Source organism: Mytilus trossulus, chromosome 7, assembly GCF_036588685.1.
Source record: "Mytilus trossulus isolate FHL-02 chromosome 7, PNRI_Mtr1.1.1.hap1, whole genome shotgun sequence".
Classification (NCBI taxonomy): Eukaryota; Metazoa; Mollusca; class Bivalvia; order Mytilida; family Mytilidae; genus Mytilus; species Mytilus trossulus.
The window spans coordinates 56,777,132-56,793,333 of record NC_086379.1 but is presented as its reverse complement, the minus strand read 5'-3'; the positions used below and the strand labels follow the sequence as shown (position 1 = coordinate 56,793,333).

Here is a 16,202-nt window from a genome sequence, read left to right as displayed (position 1 = left end):
AAGTCGTTTGATCACACATCCTTAGTGATGAGTCAAATATTTATATCATATGACAACTTTGCAACTAGCTATGCAAGCTGCACATTATATTATTTTTTTGTCTTCCTCTGTAAATTATGGATTGCGAACTAGATATTTGTCATAGATACTTTAGCTTAAAGAAAATAAGTAGGTTATATAATTAGCTTCCACAAGTCAACTTTATGTTTCAAAGTATGTTTTCTGAAGAGTTATAGAGTTCTTACGTACTATACATCCAGCTGAAGACAACTTAATTCAACATGGCCTACAATAATTTGACGCTGAACTTAAATGGACACTTTATTACCAGAAATTCAGTCATCTAAAAAAAATATGAAAAATATCTTCTTACCTTTTCTAAAAAGATTTGAATATCAGACAGTCCAAAAACATTCCGACTCAAAAATTTTTATAAATAATGGATTAATGCCTAAAAATATACACAACTAATTCTAATCAAGTAATGAAAGCCGATATGGAATTAAAATTTAAACATCTTACACGGTAATTTCACAGGTTTAATCCTTAATAAGTTCATACTGGGATTTTGTTATTCACACTTTCACCTCCTTAATTGACATTACAAGACATGTACAAATTGGCTTCACAAATTGAATTACCAAAACCAGCAGAGTACCGGTATTTGTTTTACCATGTTGAGTATAAAATCATTCTTCAATGATAACAATTTTTTTTTCAATAGTCTTCTCTGTTTGCAATCTTTGCCAAATTTGGTTAAACTCACCGCAATCAAGATTTGAAGATTTGAGGGTTAAACTTTTAGTCATTTATTTTTTTAAGGGGGAGGCTTTATACGTGGTTGCTTTGTCAGTATAATTATACTAGTATTACTAGTATGTGTCTATAAGTTTTAATTTGGATAATCAGAAAAGGTCATTTGAACAATAAAATCAACTTTGATGTAGCACTGCAAGAAAACAGTTGCATTTATATGTTGGACCTCTTCAGAAAGAATCAAGAAAAAATATCCCTTTTAATTAGTCTGGCGTGAGTGCCAATTTTGTTAAAACAGATTAGAAAGTCTGTATAGTAGGTCTTGTACAAGAGGAAATGTTGTAACTCCCTGTATTTTGAAAGATTATAAACCTTTAACAATGTATGTAACGAGGTTGTGTGTCAAATTAAGGTGATAATATTTATACGCAACCCGTTAAATTGTAAAGGATACAGCTACTTTTCAGTCGTAATTGTTGCAGAGATGTCTTACCACAGCATAATGATTGATTAATAATACAAACATCATTTGTCGATATGCCGATTGAGCTCAACAGGATCTTAGGCTTATTATACACTTTTTTTTAATACTAATCGTAAATTTTAATATGATGTGCTTCTTTCGCTTTGAGAATAAACCCATGCTATAAATCCAATAAAATTTGCTTGCACTAGCGTATATTGCCTACTGCGGAATTTTGAATTTGATCAAATTGGCATGCATTTAATATATTTCATTAATTTGAAACACTTCCAGACTCTTAAATATTGCACATATTGTTACTTATCATTTATTATGACTATAATGTGTTGCAATTCGAAATTGACATATTTGACCTAGATACAACAACCGTTTATACTGGCTTTTCAAAATGCATTCCTCCGAAAAATGTCAGCCATTTGCTTGTTTTCAAACAAAAAAAGGAGCTTCATGCAAGAGCCTACACAAACGCTCTTCACTTACACACATCGAACATAGAGTCCTAATCAGAATCGAAATAGTTGATGCAAGCTATTCTTTATTATCGCTCTCTAGCCCATGTAGAATTTAGAAATGTTTGTACATAAGTGCCTCATTAGGCTACTTAAGGCTGAATATTTGGTCATTTTTATTTTGTGTTGTTTTTATAATTGTTGGTTTACATAAACATGGAGGTTAAAGGCATGTAGTTATTATATATTACCAATACATATATATATGTCTGATCAAATATGTGACACTATAATAAAATAAATCATTATTATCATCGATCGGGCAAAAACAATCACGAATATATTTTAAAATGCCTACCCATGTTGAAACTATAATAAAGTATAGTTTGCATTAATAATTTCTTAATTTTTCCTGGAGTCTAAAAAAGGTTATGTATTTTCAACACATATAAAAGATCTACCACAAATACCAATTTCAACTGATAAAGAGAAGTAAATTCAAGTAATCATATGCTAGTGTTTTTTAGTGTCCCTAATCATCTTCCTTTAATTGTTACCAAAGGCAAATAAAAGACCATACCATAAAAAAACAGCCTGTAATTCAGTGGTTGTCGTTTGTTTATGTGTTACATATTTGTTTTTCGTTAATTTTTTTTACATAAATAAGGCTGTTTTGTGTTCTCGTTTGAATTGTTTTACATTATCTTATCGGGGCCTTTTATAGCTGATTATGCGGTATGGGCTTTGATCATTGTTGAAGGCCGTACGGTGACCTATAGTTGTTAATGTCTGTGTCATTTTGGTGTTTGTGAATAGTTGTCTCATTGGCAATCATACCACATCTTCTTTTTTTATAAAAACAATAATTCTCTCTTTCATTACAGTTTCACAATTTACTCAACTATAAAAGTATAATAATAATAGATAAGAGCATAAGTATAAAAGAAGTAACACATATTACCGTACAAACATTATACTGTCTAAATTTGATGACTGCGCAGCAACATACAGTTGAGTTTCATACACCAACTTCATACTCAGAGCAGGAAGACACACTCGTGTACATTGCTTTTATATTAGTTGATATTTACCAGAACACATACATATATTTATTGGAATAATTTTTAAATGTCAAAGCATCAATACATGTAGTTTATTTATAGCTTTAGTTTTAAATCATGTTCAGAAATTTAGGATACACATGCTTCCTCTATCCACAGTATAGTACAATAAAAGAAGAAGAATATCACCATCTCTGCGCGATAATTCAAAACAGAAATTATATGAGTTAACACAACGTTGACACATGCACTTGTTTAAGAATTTATTTTTCTTATATGCCTTAATATAAAAAGGACATTTTTTTCTGAGACAAGACTTAGTGCCTGTGAACGTTAATGATTTCGTGGTGGTCTAGGTAGGATTTTACACTTCTATCTATAGAACATATTGCAGTTATCACTGTGATATAAACATGTGTTTAAATTTATTAAGAGGGGTCTATTCTTTAGACTAATCCGAATGTCAACTTGATGGAATACAGTAGACAAACGTATGACTATATTATATCTAAAAATATTCTTTAATATGTTGCACATTGAATTAAAAGCCTACTATTCCTCTAGATGTTTGCATTCGCAAAACACGGTCCGATTTAAAAACTCCGAAACTTTAGGTCATTTTATATTACATACACAAACAAGTTGATAACATTGTCATACACTTGAATATTGTCATGTACGGAGGCCGGTTAGTGTCAGGGTAGAGGTTTTTTTAAGCTGTTATAACGACTTAGCTAAATTGTTTTAGCTAAGTTGTTATAACGATTTAACATATTTATCTTGTTATAACAACTTGGCTTACTTGTTATAACGACTTAGCTTACTTGTTTAAACGACTGTCATGTATTTACTGTGGGTGAAGAATTTATACTGAGACGAATATTTTGTTTTGGCTGCAGGAAAAACAACCACAATACGTTGTTTGCTTCCCAAATGGATATCCTTAAAACTGTAAAATGAATCCGTACTTTTGATTGGCTGACAACAAGCGACAGGCATTAGATAATAAGATTTTATTTCCCAATAGAATAAATCTTTTCTAGCGATGTGCTTCCCGTGACGACGTCACAACAATGCATAGAAAAACAAACGATAAATGTGATATAACTCGTAATTTCACGATTGAAGCATAAACATGTAATTATAAGAATTGAATGCCTCTTATTGTAATTCTATAGGGTTGTAAAATAAAATGTTATCCAATAAAATATAGTAGTTATTGAATTTTAATATATATTTTATGACTTGACTTTGTAATCGACTTCTACATTAATTAAATTACACCGTGATGACGAATCATGGTTGATTACACGTGTTTAATATGCTAGCTTTCATATACGATCATATATCTACAGAATGTGTCCTGAGGATTTTTGCTTAAATATTTACTGTAAATACAAGTATGGACACAGACGCAAATTGTCAGTGGGGTTAAAGGTCGTTACAAATGTATTGAAAGCTAGACTGGAAATGTGTATTAACAAATTGATCGAGTTGATGTGTACATGTCTTCATTCAAATGCATTGACTGATAAAAAAGGGGGCTTCAACTTCCACCCCTCTCTATGAATTAGTTGTTTGAGTGTTTGAATATGGAGTTTGTTAATAAATAGCTGCACTGTAAGCGCATGATATGTCTTGATTCCTTTTAAGCTTGCTTAAAGGTTTAACTATTTTGTTTTGTACAATTATTAGTCTATTTGTTTTCTCATTTCATTTGTTTTATATTTGTCATTTTAAAGTCATAAGAAACCTCAAATCAAAAAAAAAGTAATGCATATGTTTTTTTATAACTCAATCGATAGTTTTCCTTGTAAAACATATGTACAAATACTTTTTTCTGAAGAAAATTCTTTAATTTATTCATATTTAGAAGAAGTTTACTTTATTTGAATTGCTTCCTTCCAGCAAGCAATTCCCCCGATATATTTTCCGTATGCAAGGTGACCTCAGTGTGACCCATCTCGTAAAAATTCGGTGACCACAATACGCATGGATGTCCTTAAAATAAACTATTATCTGAATTTACATGTTAAACACGTGCTCAATTTCCATGCTTTTTTGTTTATTTTTCGTCAATTGATGACTAACAGGTGACAATCGTTAAACTTCGGCTTCAAAACACGAACTTTAATTACCTGCCATATTTTCACAACAACACTGACAGATTGAAAAACGATTATACGAAGTTTACACGAAAAAACTGATAAATTGGAGCACAGAAGACTAAGTTTATGATGTTTGTATGCATTGGTTTAAGAATTGAAGAACATTATTTTTCACCTGTCACTCGTTTCTTATGACTTTAAGGTCTTTTATAGCTGACTGTGCTGTATGAGCTTTTGTCATTGTTGAAGGCTATTTGGGGACCTGTAGTTGTTAATCTTGTTTTAAATTTTGAAATGTAGCTGAAGTCAACAGACATAGACAATTCATCCAAGTTTTATAAAATGATGTGGAAGTGTTTATGTGAATTATTGAGATGGGAAATGAGGAAAGTGTCAAAGTGACAACAACCCAACCATAGAGTAGACAACAGCTGAAGGCCTCCAATGGGTTTTCAATGTAGCCAGAAACTCCTGCACTTATACATGTAGGTGTCCAAAAACTATAAAATCCCTTCTTTTTTTTAGCATATATAAAAATTCATAACAGAAATGTATAATCTGAAATTTATTACAATCAAAAGGGACCTTAGGTCAATAGTGTAAACAATTCACCAAAGTTTAATTAAAGGAGATGGATGCATTTTTGTGTTTTTGTTCAAAATTGGAAAATTCTCTTTTTTCAGGATAAAATCTCTCTTCATAACATGGAAATGAAAATTCTGAAATTTATAAAATCGATGTGGAGCTAATGTCAATAGATATAAACATTTCAACAAAGTTTCTTGAAAGTAGGGGAAAGTGTTTTCTAGTTATTGTCTGAAGTGTGGATGATGGACTGATAGACAACAGTATACTATAATATGTTGTGTGTGAGACATTGGTATAATAAAACGGGACAATCCTGTGCAATTGAATATTTCTGGCTATTGGCAATACTGTGCAATTAAAAATTTCTTGCTATTGCACAATATTGTGCAATTAGATATTTCTTGCTATTGTGCAATACTGTGCAATTAAAAATGTCTTGCTATTGCACAATACTGTGCAATCGGAGATTTCTTGCTATTGTGCAATTGAACATTTCTTGCTATTGAACAATACCGTGCAATTGAAGATTTCTTGCTATTGCAGAATACTGCGCAATTGAAAATTTCTTGCTATTGCACAATACTTAGTTTAATAATTTTTGACCCCGATTTGGACCAACTTGAAAGCTGGGCCCATAATCAAAAATCTAAGTACATGTTAAGACTCACCATATCAAAGAACCCCAAGAATTCAATTTTTATTAAAATCAAGCTTATTTTAATTTTGGACCCTTTGGACTTTAATGTAGACCAATTAGAAAACAGGACCTAAAATTAAGAATTTGGACACGGTTAGATTTGGCATATCAAAGAAGCACAATAATTCATTTTTTTTGATGAAATCAAACAAAGTTTAATTTTGGCCCCTTATTCCTTGGGTCCCAAGGAATAAAACTCCCAAAATCAATCCAAACCTTCCTTTAGTGGTCATAAACCTTTATAGATTTCTAGTAACTTATACTAAAGTTATTGTTCAAAAACCAAGAAAAATGCTTATTTGGGGCCTGTTTTTGGCCCCTAAATCCTACACTGTTGAAACTAAAATTACCAAAATCTATCCCAAGCCTCCTTATGTAGCCATAGACCTTATGTTAAAATATCATAGATTTCTGTTTACTAATACTTAAGTTATAGAGCAAAAACCAAGAACAATGCTAATTTGGCCCCTTATTCCTAAACTGTGGAGACCAAAATAACCAAAATCAATCCCAGCCTTCCTTTCATGGTCATAAATCTTGTGTCTAAATTTCATATATTTCTATTTTACTTTTACTGAAGTTAGAGTGCGAAAACCGAATGTCTTTGGATGAAGACAATGATGCCAACGTGATACCAATGTACAATAAAAAGTTTTCAATTTTTGCGGTCGTATAAAACTGATCTCAAATCAAATTTTTAATGGAGTTTGCAACAATAATTATTCAACTACTCATTTTAATACATCATAAAGTATTAAAGTATAAATGTCATACAGTCATGGTGATGATGCCTCCGCTAGCATATAACGTTATAAAATTACATAAATCAAGAACTTTAAAAGTGAAGCTGCTAAAAATTGAACTTAAACCGAGTTTAGAGGTAATAATCATTATATACACATTTCACTAAATTTAGTTGAGACAAACTTGAGAAATTTTTCCATTTGTGAAAGGGGATAACCCTAGAATGATAATCAAAGTGCTTGTAATCACTGAATGGCTATTAAAGACTGCTTAAATTTATCAGTTGGTAGTAAAGTGAATTTTGCATTGTATATTGTATATATAGCATTATTTCAAGTCGATTCAACTACTATTCTGGACAGAGAAAGATAACTCCAATTTTCAAAGAAGATTTCATAAAGCAATAGTTTTAGGTAGTTCAACAACCATTCTGGACAAAGAAAGATAACTCCAATTTATTGTCTTGAATCTACAAAAATGTTTGTTTTTGGCCCTCAATTCCTCAACTGTTTGCCCCATAACCCATAAAATAGACCCCAAACTTCTACTTATGGTATTAAATATTATGGTACAGTTTCAGAACAATTGAAATACTTATACACAACTTTTTGTACTGACACAAGATTAATGCGTGTTTTGGGTACCTTTGGAACCCTTATTCATAAACCTTAGGGACTATATATATATAACCGCCCCAAAACAATCCCAAGCTTCCTTTTATGATTATAAATATTATGTTATAATTCTATGGCTTCCTTTTTACTTATACTAAGTTATTATCTGGAAACCATCCGTCTTGGAAAGACGACGACAGGATACCTACATGTATTTCAACTGCCAAAATTTTTGTGGTGGTATAAAAATTTCAAATATGTACAATGAAATATAGTTTTAGAAATTGATAAGCCTAGCTAGGCCTTATAATTTTTTCCCCACATAGTTGTAGGACCATTTACACTCAAGACCGAGTCATCAGTAGGCAGTACAGTCTACAGATGTATTAAAACAACCTAGCTAGTAGTGGGAGTAGCATTCTCGGGTAAATTTGATCTTTTTTTTTTATAATATGTTTGGTTCAAATCAAAATAGAATGCTTTTATCTCCTGAATACTTACATTGTAAATAGAGGTGGTACTACTTTGACAATTCCTTGTACATGAGAGTTTTCTGTCAAATCTTTATTTCACAAAGAATGAATTGCATAACAATGAACTGAGCTCAAAGCCAAGTACTTTAATATTACACTTAGACAAAGAGCTAAATCCAGTGATATACTTTGTACTACAGGTCCTTCATTAACATCCATTGACCAAAACCATATCTCAACAACATTCCATACTACATGGTTGGATTCGGAAGTCCTGAAAAAGACATGATGTTTTTAATCATATTTTATTAAGTATATATACACAGGTTAAAATTTTCTTGTGGTATAATCATTCCGTATCTAGCAACTATCAATTTGCTTAATGCACATATTGATATATGTTGAGTGTACCTCTGTTGGAAATAAGAACACTCAAACCTCCACCTAGTTTTAGTCAATGGACAAAACATTCAAAACTAAAATATTATCTAAGACTTTTCAGTGTCTATTTACCATTGCCACTGAATCAGTGATATATGTATTGTACACATAATTATATACATGCAAGACTAAAATTATAAAGTACATATATAAGACTAAAAATTTGCCTTTGAACAATTCACTATGCTGTTGAATAATAATCCTCTCAAAAAAATATTTGAAGAAATTTTATTTTTATTTATGAAATCTGAAATGAGAAAAACTTTCCCTTATATATATTCCAAAACTGGTCTCAATTCAAATTTCTAATGGAGTTTGCAACATAACTGCTCATTTAAATACATCATAAAATATTAAAATGTGTGTAAAAAAAGTGCTTGTTATCACTGAATGGTAAAGATTGTTTTAATTTATCAGTTGGTAGTAATGGTGAAAATACATTGATTATTGTATAAAACAATGATTTAAGTTGATTCAACTACTATTCTGGACAAAGAAAGATCACTCAAATTTACAAAGAATATTGAAAATATCTTGCTATTGCACAAATATCTATTCTGGACAAAGAAAGATAACTCCAATTGAAAATTGATTGCAATTGCACAATATTGTGAAGTTAGATATTTCTTGCTATTGTGCAATACTGTCAATTGAAAATATCTTGCTATTGCACAAATATCTATTCCTGACAAAGAAAGATAACTCCAATTGAAAATTGATTGCTATTGCACAATATTGTGAAATTAGATATTTCTTGCTATTGTGCAATACTGTCAATTGAAAATATCTTGCTATTGCACAAATATCTATTCCGGACAAAGAAAGATAACTCCAATTGAAAATTGATTGCTATTGCACAATATTGTGAAATTAGATATTTCTTGCTATTGTGCAATACTGTCAATTGAAGATTTCTAGCTATTGAACAATACTGTGCAATTGAAAATTTCTTGCTATTGAACAATACTGTACAATTGAAGATTTCTTGCTATTGCTAAATACTGTGCAATTGAAAATTTCTTGCTATTGCACAATACTTTATAATATAATAATTTTGAATCCTGATTTGGACCAACTTGAAAACTTTGCTTATAATCAAAAATCTAAGTACATGTTTAGAAGAAGCCCAAGAATTTATTTTTTATTAAAATCAAACTTAGTTTAATTTTGGACCCTTTGGCCCTTAATGAAGACCAATTTGAAAACGGGACCAACAATTAAGAATCTACTAACACAGTTAGATTTGGCATATCAAAGAACCCCTATTGTTCAATTTTTGATGAAATCAAACAAAGGTTTAATTTTGGACCCCGATTTGGACCAACTTGAAAACTGGGCCAATAATAAAAAATCTAAGTACATTTTTAGATTTAGCATATCAAAGAACCCCAAAGATTCAATTTTTGTTAAAATCAAACTAATTTTAATTTTAGATCCTTTGAACCTTAATGTAGACCAATTTGAAAACGAAACCAAAAATTAAAAATCTACATACAATTAAATTTGGCATATCAATAACCCAAATTATTCAATTTTTGATGAAATCAAACAAAGTTTAGTTTTGGACCCTTTGGGCCCTTTATTCCCAAACTGTAGGGACCAAAACTCCCAAAATCTATCCCAACCTTTCTTTTGTGTTTATTAACCTTGTGTTTAAATTTCATTGATTTCTATTCACTTATACTAAAGTTATTGTGCAAAAACCAAGAATAATGCTTATTTGGGCCCCTTTTTGGCCCCTAATTCCTAAACAGTTAAAACAAAAACTCCCAAAATCAATCACAACCTTCCATTTGTGGTCATGAAGCTTGTGTCAAAATTTCATAGATTTCTATTTACTTAAACTAAAGTTATAGTGCGAAAACGAAGAAAATGCTTATTTAGGCCCTTTTTGGCCCCTTATTCCTAAAATATTGAGACCAAAACTACCAAAATCAATCCCAGCCTTCATTTGTGGTCATAGACTTTGTGTTATAATTTCATAGATTTTTATTCACTTATACTAAAGTTAGAGTGCGAAAACTAAAAGTATTTGGACGACGAGGACGCCAACGTGATAGCAATATACGACGAATTTTTTTTCAAATTTTGCAGTCGTATAAAAATCGAACAATATATCTGAAATATTTCAAATGCATGTACATGAAATAATATAAATCTCTAAAATTCACCATATTGTTCCCTTTTTCATCTTCTGTTCAATACTGTATATCCAGTGGCGGATCTAGAAATTTTCTTAAGTGGGTGTCCACTGACTGACCTAAGAGGGGGCTCACTTAAGTCATGATTCAGTGATTCCCTATATAAGCAACCATATTTTTTTCTCAAAAAGCAGCCCCCCCCCCCTAAATCCGCCTCTGATATCAATCTCTAGATGTCTTTCAATTGCATTCAGTTAAGTGTGGGTTGATTACTGTAAATACAAGAAATGAATATGCATTACAATTACATTACGTCTGTGCGCAACTTTCGATAACATTTGCGCTCATTCATTTAACAGGTAAACGCAGGTTAATTTTGTGTTTTTGATAATCTATTTGAAATCAAATGAACAGTTTTGCATCGTGTTTAATGTCAATTTCTAGGTTAACCATTAGCTGCATATACACTATTATACAGCAAAAGTCTCCTTACTTATTTTTTGTTGAGGAATATCTTTCTGAGTTAATAATAATGTAACATATACTAAACGACACAAAATGATACATTAGAGTGAGAGAAAAAACATGAGAGAAAATACATTGCACATTGTAATAACACCGTAAAATGCTTGCCTATATACGAATGTGTATATGATTTTAATCCCTTTCAAAGCGCAGTAATCCATAGATAGAATAGTTTATGATCGTTATTTCGGATTCGCAGTATTACGGTAAGCCTTAATGAAAGTAGCTGTTTAGACCAAGGAGGTTGTATGAGAAATTTTTGAGGAAAGTGTCCTTCAGCTTATCAACTTACAAATTATACGTTATAATTTATATTTCTTTTTATATAGTATTTCTGTAATCAATTAGCTTTTTGTTAAGGATAATCTTTTAATTTTCATTTGCCTATTTTTAATGAATTGTTTGTAGTGTTTGTAGTTTATTGCATACGTTACGCCAATAATGCTCCTTAAGCAACTGAAATATTCAACTAGTGCTTGAGGATTTAAAGATACTTTAACTTCTTCATATCAGTAAAACAAAAATGGATACTTTGTAGAAACCCGAATTAAAGCAACTGATTTTGCAGGGTTTTTTAATAACCCATCTTTTGTGTGTCCCATCATTCCTCAAAGAAGCGTCCGGCTCTAATTCCAGTATTTCAGTGTTCTTATGTAATAATTTGGTTCCTTGTTTTGATATTTTAAGCCTTAGATTTAGGCCTATGAAATTACTCAAGTAATCTGATAGTTATCTCAGAGTTCATGCACATACTATCAATACCACTATCACCTATAAGTATAACAACAATCGAAGAACATTTATATTCAAATAAAATGTAAACAACCAATGCTTTTTTAACAATGCCAGCATCTTCAACCTTGATCTATACCAGCTACAAGACGTTTAATCGATGATTTATATTTTTCAAGGCAAAAGGTCTATTCCCGGTTGAAACGGAGTCAGTGCATCGAATATTTTGTTGGTTTACAGAAACATGGAGGTTAATGTTAGGTAGGTATATACTACCAATACATACCAGTGTTTGTTTTATAATTTGTAACATGGTGATCTGTGATTTCTATCGATCACAATGAATTGAAACAGTTCTCAGCCATGCATAAAAAGGTCATATAAATGGCAATGCCACTAGAATTTGATATATGCTTGATGGAGGATAGTTTTTAATGTAAGGAGTGTTATACCTAGTGATTTTACAAAAACAAAAAAACAAAATACAACGTAGGCTAATGAAAACGTCAAAGACTTTGTTGAAGGAAAAGATTTCAGAAAATGTGTACCTTATACCCAGAAAGTTTCAGAATGTTTACTATGATCATTATCAGGACAATTCGCCAAACTTTCAACCTTGCCTCCGATTTTGAAAAGAGCACCATCAACATATCCTGTTGAAAATTAATAAATTATACCCGTATTGGTAATGATAATTTTTATTAATCAGACATTATTTGACAGATTCACATATTTATCATCAAAGTCTTATTGGTACTTCTGGTGATTTTATTGTTCAAGGATTTCCTGTACGCTTTATGTTAAATAACAAATAAATGTCCCTAAAACCACCTCAATTGAATTTACAGAAATACTATTAGATAAATCAGACATAATTCATAAAAGACAATAACTGTATAATAAGACGCTGCCACCAAAGACACTTTTAAATGTGATGCGAACATAAGATTAATTTAGCATACAAATATGTTTGTCAAGAATACGAATGTAGGTGACAAGGTGTCAGTTAGACCACTATTCTGAAGATAGCTAGGAGTTCCACCCAGTATTACAGCTATAGGTCATCACAACTTCAGCAACCTTCAACTTTGGAGGAATACAAGGTTCAAGAACAGACTTGTTATGACTTTCAGAGACTCAAAGGAAAACAAGATCAGCAAGGCTGGAATCGGGGGCACTTACTTGGCGGAAATGGTCAGCGAGAACTACAGTAGATCAAGCATACAGTATTCTTCTTCAGAAAGACATAGTAGGCAACTCCTGTACTGGTAGACAAGGCTTCAGAATTTCACATTTCCAACAGTGGTCAGAGAGAAGAACAGCATGGTGCAGTCAGAAATACCACAAATAGAATAAGGGCAAAGAAGGGCTTAGGCAGTAGAGCTTAGCCATCGAGAAGCATGGATGAAATGGAACTTACCAGAAATAAAGATCACACGGGCAGAAATATGGAGGATGGAACCATACATTTTTTACAATTGCTTTCAAGCTAATTTCAGTTTACTATACACTTACTTTCCCTTCAAACTTACACCAGTGGGGACTGATAGAAGAACCAATCTGCAAGTTAAGTGGCGAAAGAGGCGGTATGTCACACATACTTTCAGGCTGTAAGGTTGCTCTGACACAGGGAAGATATCGATGGCATCATTACAAGGTCCTGAAACATCTGACAGAAATCCTTGATATTGAGAGAAGGAAGAAGAGACCATCAACAAAAGAGGCAAATCAGATCAGATTCGTCTGGGAGGGAGATACTTGTCTAAACAAGCTGGGTCATCCAAAATGCATGACAACATGTTTTTTGGGTTTTGTGGAATGATATTTCAACATACAGTCGTTATCCAAATGGGTACTTACTGTGCACTACTATTGCTCGACTTGTTTTGTTTACTCGTATGAGGCAAGATTGACACAGACATTGACATTGACATTGACACAATTGGCTTTTCTACCTTAGGCATAGATATTACCTTAGCTGTATTTGTCAAAACTTTTAGGAATTTTGGTCCTCAGTGCTCTTCAACTTCGTTCTTTACTTGGCCATTTAAACTTTTTTGGATTCGAGCGTCACTGATGAGTCTTTTATAGACGAAACGCGCGTCTGGCGTATATAAAATATTTCGTCCTGGTATCTATGATGAATTCATTCAAATACAGAACCTTCCTTCAGACTAAATGAAAAAGCACCGTCTTTAATTATATTTTCAGTTTGTTATATTTGTGATTATTTGTTTGATTTGTCTTTGTAAATTATTACTTTTACTGTTTTTGGTATTATCCACTTGACGTGGCATGGTACTTTTGTTCAATAAATTGCAACAATCTTAAAACTAATATTTCATTACACCACATATTCCTTGCCATGACAGTGAATGCCATCCCGTCATTTTGTTATTGTAATATGGTACATTTTTATATTCTTTTTATATTTATGAGTTTGAATGTGCCTTTGGTATCTTTTGCCTTTCTCTTTGAAACAAGACATGTTTACTCTTGGTTCGTGCTGCACAGTCTTTGGTTTTGCATAGTGTTTTTTTCTGTACTGTTGTTTTTGTCTCCTTTTATTTTAGCAATGGCGTTGTCAGTTAATTTTCGACTAATGAGTTTAAATGTCCCTTTGGTATACTTCGGCTCTTGTTTTACTATGATGCCCATTTGGATTAATAGCATATGCAAAATATATACTAGTAATAACAAAAATACTAAATAAAAAAGAGATATACGTTAAACTGGACAAAATGTAACGCTTGACCACATCAACCAACGGATCATCTGGAAAATTCATGTTGCTGTCTTGGTACAGCCTTTTCCGAAGAAATTTATGGGGTGAATCTGATTTTATTACTATAAAATATTGCCAAGGATATATGGAATAAAATTGTGTGAACAGCCCAAACAGATATAAGAAGATATGGTGTGATTGCCAACCAGAGAACTCCAAACAAGAGACCAAACGACACAGAAATCAACAGCTTTTCAAAACATACTAAAATGTTATCAATTTGAATTATTTGAATACATGTTTACATTATTTTTTTAGGAGAACTAGATATTCCTGTCCGTCCTATATCTACTCTTGTACCGTAACATTACCATACACACATTTCCCGTGGCATCATCAAAAGCGATGTGTGTGAAGAAAGCACCAGCAAGATGAGAAAGAGAATAACTGTCATAACTAAAAAATACTCAGACACGGTGTATGACCACATACTGAAGAATTTAACTGCTATTGGGAAGGATGTAATAGAAGAAGTTCACGCATCGATTTTTAATGTCTTGGTTGATGTGGCTAGCCTTGGCAAACTTATATGTTCATGTCCCATATGTAGGTTTAATCATATGGTAACATACATCAGGGAGGAGCGTTGGAGGGGTGTAACTTCATCAGTTTGGTCCAGGGGTCCTACTTGAAAAGAACTTAAAGAACAAAAGCAAAGTACTCTAAATAAACGTCATCGTAAAAATAACCGAAAGCCATACTGGAATGAAGAGCTTCACGATTTATGGGATAAAGCATGCAAGGCTAAAAAGGAATGGATGAGTTTGCAAAACGAACGCTTAATCGACGCTGCGCAGTATATACGTGCATGACGGAAAAAATTGATACATATAACAGGAAATTAATACGTAGGTATCTAAGAGAACAGCAAAACCAGTTACATTATCTCGAGGGACATATTACGAAAGATTTCTGGAAAGCTAGGACTAGCAAATGAACGTAAAACGCAACTTATATATCAGGTTCGAACGGAAAACGGTGAAATAACAAATGACACTGATACCGTGCTCGAAAGGTGGAAAACAGAGCATGAATCGGCATTCAATAGCGTCGACTCGTGCAATAACTATGATGATACGTTTCTAGAAGATATAAAAAACAAAGTGCGAAATGAAAACAACTACAGAAAAGATATCGATGTAAGTGGTTTAAACCGTGAAATAAGTAGAGAAGAAGTTAAGGATGCAGTGTATAAAGCAAATCTAGGTAAAGTCATTGGTAAAGACAAAATACACAGTGAAACATTGCGGAATGATAATTGCATTGACTTGTTACATAAACTTGTTAAATTCTGTTTTACCGAAGGACAAGTACCGGAAGAATGGCTCACAGGTATAATTACTTCGATTCCGAAACTCAAAATGGATCCGTTGAACCCGTTAGTAAACCGTCCCATTTCAATTATTTCCATACCATGCAAAATATATGCAGATATATTAAATAAAAGACTTAATTTTTGGCTCGAACAAAATGACATTTTAGCGGAAGAACAAAACGGTTTCCGAAAAAACAGAAGTTGCTTAGATCATCTCTATGTGTTACAATCTATTATAAAGAACAGGAAACTTAAAAAGAAAGACACATTTGTTTGTTTCATAGATGCA

The 16,202-nt window shown here is 32.1% G+C and overlaps 1 protein-coding gene across 4 annotated transcripts in view; it reads right to left on the bottom strand.

Annotated features, from left to right (window-relative positions):
- Positions 1 to 501, bottom strand: part of LOC134725380 (sodium/calcium exchanger 3-like) — a 136,955-nt gene extending 136,454 nt beyond the window's left edge. For all 4 annotated transcript variants that reach the window (XM_063589152.1, XM_063589154.1, XM_063589156.1 and 1 more), the window contains exon 1: positions 374 to 501. The gene's annotated coding sequence lies outside the window, so the exon portion shown is untranslated. The remainder of the gene's footprint in view (positions 1 to 373) is intronic.
- Positions 502 to 16,202: the final 15,701 nt, after the last annotated feature.